Here is a 10,635-nt window from a genome sequence, read left to right on the forward strand (position 1 = left end):
ACTCACATGAACTGGCCAGTTGGAACATGGTCCAGCCAGCTCCTGTGGTGATGGCTATTCGCACTAATGTACAAATTGCTGTCAGTCTGGTAAACGTCTTAGTATGAATTCTGTTGTTCTTTGTATATATTGTAAATTCATAAAATAGACGCTCTTCTGGCTAATGTCAAAAGGTAAGTTTTATGTTATAGTGGTTCTGTTTTAAGTGATCACAGAAGAGATTCAAATATTCTGTTTCCCCCTTTCATATAAAGATATCATATATATATTTGTGCCAGGATACCAGGTTTGGCCCCCCCATCCCCCACTCCTCCATATGTACAGATCTTCCCATACACTTATGAAGATGTTGGCATAACAGGAGACAAACCTGGTGCCCATAGCCATCCCAATTTTCTGCATGTAGATGCATGCTTCAAAATAAAAGTAATTATTTAGAATAAAATTAATTCACAGGTGACAAGCTCCTGCAGGATAGCTACAGCATTTTTTCTTCCAAAACTGTATGTTACCTGTCAAATTGTTTCCTCAAAAGACTTGATGGAATACATAACTAGTTGGGCATAGAAAAGAAAACACCTGAGGCTATATGATGTGACAACTCCTCATACTCAATGTATTTGAGTAAATTCCCAAGCTGTGTTCAAAAATAGAATATACAACAAGAGTAGAGTTATTAGGGCTGACACAGACTCCTTTGATATAACAGGTAACAATTTGTTTACTTCCTCTTTGGAATTAATGGCAACCATAATTAATAGGTATATACCAGGTGGGTCAATAAATCAGTGACTCCATTTCAAATGCAAAAAATAAATTGGTTATATTCTCAAGTCTGAAGTATCCTCCTTCCAAACTGAGCTTCAGTTTCTACAGTCATGGCCAAAGGTTTAGAGAATAACACAAGTATTGTTTTTTTTTTTTTTTAAGTTTGCTGCTTTAGTGTTTTTAGACCTTTTTGTCAGATGTTGCTCTGGTATGCTGAATTAAAATTACAAGCATTTCATAAGTGTCAAAGGCTTTTATTGCCAATTACATTAAGTTTATACAAAGAGTCAATATTTGCAGTGTAGAAACTTCTTTTTAAAGACCTTTGCTGGCCTTCTTGACACCAGGCCATCCTCCATAAGTCTTTGCCTTACTGTACGTGCAGATGCACTCGCGCCTGCTGCCATTCCTGAGCAAGCTCTGCACTGGTATTGTCCTGATCCTGCAGCTGAATCAACTTTAGGAGATGGTCCTGGTGCTTGTTGGAAGTCCGGAAATGAAGGGAATAGGTTTCCTAAATGAAATTTCCTGGTTCTTGTTAAGCCATCTATCCCCTCTGCTCTGGGATCTTTGCGATGGGCAAAAAAAAAACAGATTCAGTTTGGTATTTTGACCAGTCACCATTAAATCTATATTTGGTAGGCCAAATGTGCCCCCTAGCCTTTGGTGCTGGAATCCATTGCTGGAGTGAGCCATTTCAATTCTGAGATAGGTGTCCATTGGATCCTGCGAATACGTTGTATCCACCATCTGAGGGATTTTCTGACTGATGATTTCTTGATCCAGAGATTCTTGCCTGTAATTCCACGGTTTGAATAATTCTAGTTGTAGAGTTCTCATGTGCCACCTTGCCCACATTATATACATCCCTAGAAAACCAACACAATCTCCTATTGAGGGATCTTGTCAATTTATAATGTATTAAAGCAGACGTTCTATCTTGTCCATTCTCTCCTCTGAAATAGTCTTTGTATTCTGCTGTGTCTATATACAGACATAGTAACTGTAATCTCTATAATGTTATTAGGTGACTTCTCTTTGTTGATTATCCATCCATGATTCTGTAAAAAATATAAAAAAATACCTTGTCTGTTCTTTTTGGGGATGTTTCTTCTGATCCTCCGACACAAAAATAATTTTCCAGTTAGGGCCAGCCCATTACCCCCTGCTTTGTTAGTGCTGCCATTAGAAACACCAACACTTCAGTCTTGCAACATCTCCCAGAACATTTACCAAACGGTAGGCACATGAATTAAATATGGTACCCTAGAGCAACAAATCTGAGAAACTGATGGTGTTGGAATGCTATTGTGATATGTAGATAGACATTTTATAAATCTATGGACGTTAGCAAATGTCATACCTCCATTGCTTATCAGCATCTATTTATTTATATAGTGTCACTAATTCCGCAGCGCTGCATAGAGAACTCCCTCACGTCAGTCCCTGCCCCCATTGGACCTTACAATCTAAATTCCTAACACACACACACACACACACACACACACACACACACACACAAAGAGAGAGACTAAGGGCAATTTTATGACAGCCAATTAACCAACTAGTATGTTTTTGAAGTGCGAGGAAACCCACGCAAACACGGAGAGAACATACAAACTCCACACCGATAAGGCCATGGTCAGCAATCGAACTCATGACCCCAGTGCTGTGAGGCAGAAGTGCTGTCCACAAAGCTTTTATAATGGAGTTTACTATAACACACTTGTTTAACCTTCTTAAATCTTGTACTGTCCTGCTGGCTCCCGACTGTTTTTGTACCTGAAAAAGTTTGGAATAAAATTCTTTTGCTCTCTGACCGAAACTAGTGAACATACTTTTCCCCACAAGTGTCTGTAAACTGTTTGACTAATGCTTGTCTTTGCCGTAGGGAAATCAGAGTCCTGAACTTTATGAAATAACTGTGGGAGCAGAGTCATTGGGGGATAAATTGGTCTAAATTTTCTCTCTTTGCCTCTAGGACCACAAAATGACTAGGAACATTAGTTGCTGACTGCTTGAAATACCGTTTCTCAGTGCGATATTTTCTTCTCTAAATTTCTAGCAGAGGTGATAAGGTCTTTTTGAATCTTGCGGTAAATTGAGTAATTTATCTCTTGCCACCTTCTAGATCATTTAATCTATCTCCAAACAACAAAGACCATTCAAAACAAAGCATCAGCAATCTATTTTATGAACAAGGATAAGCCGCCCAAGACCGCCACCAAAGTGGTCTCCTAGTCATCACTATTGAAGCTATAGTTCTTGCTGACAATGTCCCCATATCTGTGGAAGTTTCATACAGAAAATAAATATCCTTGTTCAATAGTTTCCATACTTCAATAGGATTTCTCTATTAATCTTTTCTTGGGTATCCTTATACAAGGTTTCCATTCAAAATCTAAAGGCTCTTGAAACAGAGGCTGCTGCGATCTCAGATATAACTGCAGTTCCCATTAAAAACACTTTTCCTAACTATAGAGACCCTTAAAGGGCCTTCATCCTCCAATGGAATGGTAGTTTTTGTGGAGACATTAGCTACCACTGCATAAAGGTTTCGAACAAAATCCCACTTTTATGCTTCGCAAGAGTTCATAAGAGTACTACATAAATACTACTACAAATATAATAATAAAAAAAAAAAAAGACTTAAAAAAAACTCTACAAAAACAAGTAATGTCCATAGTAATGATGCACACGACAAGGTGTGTCTATTGCAGCCTCAGCATTGATTTTTCAGAAGCAGCTTGGGAAGGTACTCAGACACTAAGGAAGTGGATGAGTGACATTATATAGCTTTAGGTGCTTTCGCTCCTTTCTTTGCACAGCTGAGCAGGAGGTTAACCCTTTAGTTATGGCTGCCAGGAAGCCCAAAGAGGAAACAAAGCATAATTGGTACATTAAAGTCTTGTGCTACATAACTAATCTTAATATCATTCTTTGTTGCGTTACATATACTAAATATAATTTTTATTGTGATTCACTGTTCATTCAGTAGTTCCTGTCTCACAGGGGGATTGCGCTATGTGCATGCAGGCTGAGAAGGGGGCCTTCCAAAGCCTCATTACATCATGTCATGTAACTGGTTTCCATGGTTATTGCATGACACAGTCCAAAAGTTTAAATCATTAATAGCATCTTGAATCCTGACTCTAATGAAAAATGAGCCAAATGATATTTCCTCTTAGAGGTAAACCAGACTTTGTTTTTACAGGGGATTGCACCTTTTTAAGACTCCATCCTGGGTAATAGTCTATAAGCAAAGTTGGTGAGCTGTGACCAGTAGACAGCAGAAGCACTAGAGGTAAAAATCACTTCTACATACTGAGGACCAGAATGCAAATCAACTCATGACAGTAGAATGTTCAAACTTAAATCTTCTAATTATGATTTCCTTAGAGTCAGCTTGTCTTTGCATTAAAAACAACGTTTATGGTTTATTTTTCTGTTAAATGGTAATAAAGCTTGTTTTATAAGTGTGTTGCTAGTTACCAAAATATATTTTTTCTACTCTAATAGAATGATGTATGAAGCACACACCATTAACTGAACATGACCATTTACAGGAGCATAATAAATTTACAAAGAACAATGATCTGCAAAGTGATACAAGTAAATTGAGTATTTTATTAAGTTTGTAAGGCTGGCACCTCAGGCACTGGAAAGAGAGCCTGGGCATCAGCTGTGCAAGATGGACATAGCTGAAATCCATCTCTGTGTTTAAGTCAACCTGCACTGTGATTTATGAGGCAGTCTTTCAGTCACCTTGCACCCCGCTTTGCCTGTAATAAAAAAACAAAAACAAATCTTTAATGGAAGATCATATTGCAATAGCAAAGTAATCTTTCTAGAAATAAGAAGGTTATTAATGAGATGTTTTGCAAGTTGAATCCAAATACATATTCTATTATTATTGATAAAAATAAATCTGCAAGAAGAACACAGTGGCTCAGTGGTTTGCACTTCTGCTTCACATCATTGGGGTCATTAGTTCAATTCCCGACCATTCATTCGGGTGCTCCCGTTTCCTCCCACACTGCAAAAACATACTAGCAGGTTATTTGGCTGCTATCAAATTGGCCCTAGTCTGTGTATATGTTAGGGAATTTCGGCTGTAAGCTCCAATGGAACGGAGCAGGGACTGATGAGAGTCAGTTCTCTGTACAGCTCTGCGGAATTAGTGGCGCTATATAAATAAATGATGAAGATGATGGAGAGGAAGTTAAGCTGTGGTAGGAAACACTAACCTTATCTAGGTATGAGGAGAACCTAGTGGCAGTTGTAGACAACACTCAGGAGAAATTTCTATAGAAATACAAGTTGGAGGACAGCAAAGAAGCTTGAGTCAATAGGAATTATTTTTAGTATTGGAATGATAACATTTAATAATTATCCTCCTTTAAATGGTATTAACATATTCTGTAGTGTTCCACAATCAGACCACTGAGAATCATAGCTCCCAACAATGTTTTGAGGCGAGAACTGGGGAGTGGAGGGATTAATAAAGAACAGAAGGCATACAAACTGGGTCCAAGAATCAGCAACATTCTCAAGACTCTTCTAAAGAAAATTTGCCTCATTCCACATTAAGCTGCAATATTTTGGCTTTAAGTGGTCAGACAAGGTGAAAAATATTTCTTCACTGCTTTCGGGACATGCATATGGCCATGTTTGAACATTGTGGGTTTTCAGCGAGACAACCATTGTGTTTTAAAGATAAAGACTACTCCCTACTTAAATATTACATTGAATGGGGAATGCTTTTCCCTTTTACACAGTTTTGTGGCTGAAAAACTGTACAATTCAAAAATGCCTTTGTGCCACAGCCCTTATAATGAATGCATGCTGTTATATGCCACATGATGCAGAGCTTAACTCACAGCCTTGCTGATGCACTGCTTTAACTCTTCAAACTCCTTTGCACAATCCCCTTTCCGCAGGTCAGTTTTTCCGATTCTATCCGCTGACACACATTTTCCATAGGATGCTGCCTTTATTTTTTTTAACAAAACAAAAAAAAGAGTAAGTTAAGTACAGAAGAAAAATCCTATTTTCCTTAAAACCATTCATAAAAATGTTTCATTCACATATTTTGCTGCTAGCATTCTAAAACTCTGATTGGCTACAAAAAGGTAGATCTATATCTGTAAACATTCTAATATCCTGATTGGCAATACTCTAATTGACTACAGCAGCGGATACCAAACTGGGTGCTGCGGCAATCTCACAGGGGTGCTTGGTAAGTATTTTGTCTTAGGGGTGCCTTGAAAAAATTATGGAGACCCTAAGGGTGTCTCGAATTGAGATCGTTTGGGATTTGCTGGACTAGGGATCCTTATTAGACTGTCAGGACCAGGATGAATTTGCTTTATCTTCCTTCACTTCTTACCTTGCTTTAGTGTCCAGTTGAGAAAGCGAGAACGCTGCTCTTCACATTAACTTACACTTCGCAGCTCCATGAGGGTGGAAGGAGTATGTACAGAGCACCAGTGACATCATTAATAGTAGTCTCAGTCACAGTCTCCTTTCCTCCACACTGATGGAGATGACCCGTAAAAGAGTGACTCACCCATGTCCGCCGCCCAATGTAACTCATGAGGTTCTTTGGACTGTAAATTATAGTGCATTAACAATGAGTAAAAGGTAGAGATGAGGCCTCTGGGGGAGGGGCAGTAGGGAGTGCGCGGGTTGATCTGGGTTTAATAGAGATGACTAACTTGGAGGTTATGATACAAAGAAAAGGATGAAAGGTGGAGGCGATCACGGAACTCATAAAACTCAGGGAAGAATCCCAATGGGACCACATTTGGCAAACATTTAAAGTTGTGTTTTGTCCAGTAGGGAAGGCCTTAGGGTTGAGACCAAATAGAAAAGATGGCTAATGCCATAGAGGGAACATTATTTTGGGTTGTCTACTATTTTGAAAGCACCAACACGATATTTCCATATTGAGTGGGAAAAACGTACTATAGGGGGAAAATGGTGTAGAGGGGATTGATCTTTGGATTCTAGCCAGTAAAGGGCATAGGAGGATGTAATGTGTAATTCCACATCCACGTTAACGCACAAGCTAGTAAGAGGGTTAGCATGTGCCAGAACAGACTGGTTAATGTGAGTAGACAAATAACATTAGTTGAGGAAGGGAGAGACCCCCGTTCTTAGAATGACTAAATAGGATCTTCTGATGTATCCTCGGACGTCTTCCTGACCATATAAATCAGGAGACAATGGACTGGATGTCCTTGAGAGTGGTGGAAGCGACTCAAACTGGCAATTCCTGGAACAAATAGAGCAGATTCATTTTTACGGCGACTACTCCGAGATTCCAAAAAATAAAGTGAGAGTTCCAGGTTGAGAATCCTCTTTCGGATAGAAATTGAGCAGGAGGGGATGGGGGGAGGAGATGGGGACGGGGGTAATAACCGCAAATAATTTATCATAGTGTGTAGTTAGAGTAATACCCAAATATTTAATTTACAAATGTTGCTGAATATCAGGAGGGAAGTTACGGACGAAAGCTTCGGTTTTACCTGAACTTATCTTAACATTTGAAGGGTGGCCATAGTTTCTAATCTCAGTCATTAGGGAAGGAATCAATAGATGGGGGTTCGTAAAGGTGAGAAGGACGTCATCTGCGTAGAGTGTGATTTTGGAAGTATGAAAACCGGTAGTAATGCCAGTAATATTTGAATTATTCTGTATGCTATCTACAAGTGGTTCCATCATCATGGTAAAGAAGAAGGATAACAAAGGACAGCCTTGCCTCATACCATTACAAATTGTGAACGGGGAAGAAGAACAGCAGTTATCACATACGGAGGCTGTAGGAATAAAGTATAAAGAAGCTATACCCTTTGAGGAAGGGGCCTCAAATACCAGCAGTGTTGAGGACTTGCTGCATGAAATTCTGTCGAAAGCCTTTTTGTCATCAAGGGCCACCACCAGAGTGGGGGTCTTGCACTTGTTAGCAGCATAAATTAAATCAATGGCCTTCCACTAGAAAGTTCATTGCTTTACATTGATTCAACATTTAATCTGGATGGATCAATGAGGTTATTACTCGAGAGAGAGTCTATATTTTGTTGAATAATTCGAAATCCACATTTAAGAGGGAAATGGGCCATTTATTCGCACACTGGCTGGGATGTTTGCCCTCTTAGGGGATTACTACTATATTCGCTCTGGTGGTGGCCCCATCATATTTCTTGCCCAGGAGAAATGTCTGGCCCAGAGCAAAAGCATTTTTGAGACTCTGGATAGTCTGCATAGGCTCTTCAGTGGTTATTTCCATATTAAGAGAGGTCAACTAGGTTCAGATAAGGAGGGGAGACGGCATTCAAAAGCAATTGTTTGATTCTATCGTATAGCACTTTAAGTGGAGGACTGCCTGTTTGAAGATTATATAACTTAGAATAACAGTTGCCAAAATGGTCTGCTATTTTTTTGGGGTTCGTAGATCCTGTTAGAGAATGAGTCCTCTATTTTATTACGTGTTTTTTTGGATCTAAGGCGACCGGCTAAGAGAGATTTGTCTTTTCCCCCCCTCTCATAATACCTCTGATAGAGCCACTGCAGGGTGTTAGCAGCTTTGGAGGATAGCAGTGGAGTTAGCCTTTGAGCGGGAGGATTTTTAGGTACAACACGCTTAGGATAATGTTTATGTTTCAACGTGAGAGTAGGTATAGATGATTCTAGATCATGGATGCATTTTTCTACGGCTTTTATTGTGGCAGAGGACATGCGGACGAGAAGACCGTGTATAGTCCCCTTATGGACCTCCCACACAACTGTGTACGTGATATCTGGGGTAGAATTAAGTTGACCTCCGTGATCGTCTGTGACATTATGAAGCGTCAACTAGAATTAGAAGGATCAATGGCACTTAGATCTATGTGGAGTGAAACCACTGAGTGGTCTTACCAAAATATAGGCATAATATCAGAGGAGCGCAGTAGGAAGTGGCCGATCTACTGGAAACTACTATATTAATACATGAATTAGTATAGTGGGGAAGGGGGGTGGTGAAATGTGTATAGACACGTAAGGATGAGTTTAAGACATGCCAGGAGTCATAGAAATTATGTAACTCGAGTATAGCTTACGAGATTCCTTAGAGGGCAACAGGAGGGTAGGGGGAGTAGGTGAGTGATCTAATTTCATATCTAATACAGTATTAAAATCTCCACCAAGTATGTATCCCCTGGCAGACTGAAGGAGCATAGTGAAAAAAAATGTCAAAAAAGGCACCCTGTGCCATGTTTGGAGTGTAAAGTGTAGCTATTGTGACAGGAGTCTGAGACAATGGTCCACTTATGATCATGTATCTACCTCGCTCGTCTAGAACTGTGGAGTCCACACTAAAGGGGACTGAATGCTGTATGAGAATGGCCGTATCACACGTTTTATGATCAGAGATGAGATAAAAAGCTTCAGTGTAGGTACCATAAGTGAGCCCTCAACGCGAATGGGCAAAATTAATTTCCTGAAGCAACACTATATGCGCTTTCAAGCATCTAAAGTGTTGCATAGCAATTGTGTGCTTCTGTGGGATGTTAAGTTCATTCACATTCAGGGACAGTATTTTAAGAACCATGGTGGAAAGTGGGAGTGGGAATAATGCAGAGAGTGCAAGATAACCTGTCCAAAGAGTATATATAGATTAAGAAGAGCAGGTGGGGCTTGTTAGTACAGGCGAGAGGAACAGGAGGGGGAAAAGACTAGAGACTAACAAGCAGATCTCAAGACCACAGTGTGTGAAAGAACACATTTTGTGTGCAAGAGAGTGTGTGGAGAAATTGACTGACAGCCACAAACTACTAAAGAAAGGTTGTTAGAAAAATGGAGGAGGGGGTAGGGGAGAACTGAACTCCAGGGGGTGCACACCGAAAACCGAACCAAGAGATACAGTGGAAGCAGCACTTGGGAGGTCGGTCCATGGTTAGAAAGAAAAGCTGAGACAACTTCAGCAAGAGTGGAATAGCTCATGGGATATCTATCTGTGTGACCTGTGCACTAGCAATAAATATAATATTTAACAATCTTAAGATTGAGTACTAGAATACTGTTAACTCGAAACACACTTAACAACAATGTAAAACTTAGAACTAGGGGGAGTAGGGTCTGAGCCAAGAGAAGTGGGAAAATAAGCCTAATATACAGTACAAATAGAATCATAAAAAAAATAATGATAAAGGGAAGCCCATAAGTCAATTAAAGCATTCTGTCACACAGGGAAATTGAGGAAATTAGTATAAGTTCAACTAATACACTGGACCTAGGCCTGTTTGGCATCAATAAATGGGTAAATTCATAGTGGATCCATTAATAATAAAATTGGGTCTGCATGACACTCCACGGGAAAGTTACTTCATATAGTAGAATTGGGTAGTAAGTCAGTCAATATGCAAATGGCGATTGTAAACAGTGTAACAGACCACAACCCCTGGAGGTGGGATAAGGTGTAAAGGTGTCTTTAAAAAGTTGAGACCAGTTACAAAAAATTGTCAGTCTTTTGGGAAATCAATCATCATTGATAAGCTGTCCATCTTCAAGCCAATTTCCCTTGGCACAGACTATACAACTGTCTGTAAATTATACTCTAAATTTAATCCCTTTATTTTAAATCTGTTTTGCATGTATATGTATGTCACTTGTTTATTGTTTTTATAACCTGTAAGAATTGTACTTCTTGTATATTAAATTTAAAATGTAATTAGTGATGTCCTTTATGCTCTAAACAAATTCACAGCCTGTTATGAAGAAGATTGCTTACCATGCTAACCCTTTAAATGTTGTCTTGGTATACAAAATATATTCACATTTCACACCAATGGGTATATTTACTAAACTGCGGGTTTGAAAAACTGG

Source organism: Mixophyes fleayi, chromosome 6, assembly GCF_038048845.1.
Source record: "Mixophyes fleayi isolate aMixFle1 chromosome 6, aMixFle1.hap1, whole genome shotgun sequence".
NCBI lineage: Eukaryota > Metazoa > Chordata > Amphibia > Anura > Limnodynastidae > Mixophyes > Mixophyes fleayi.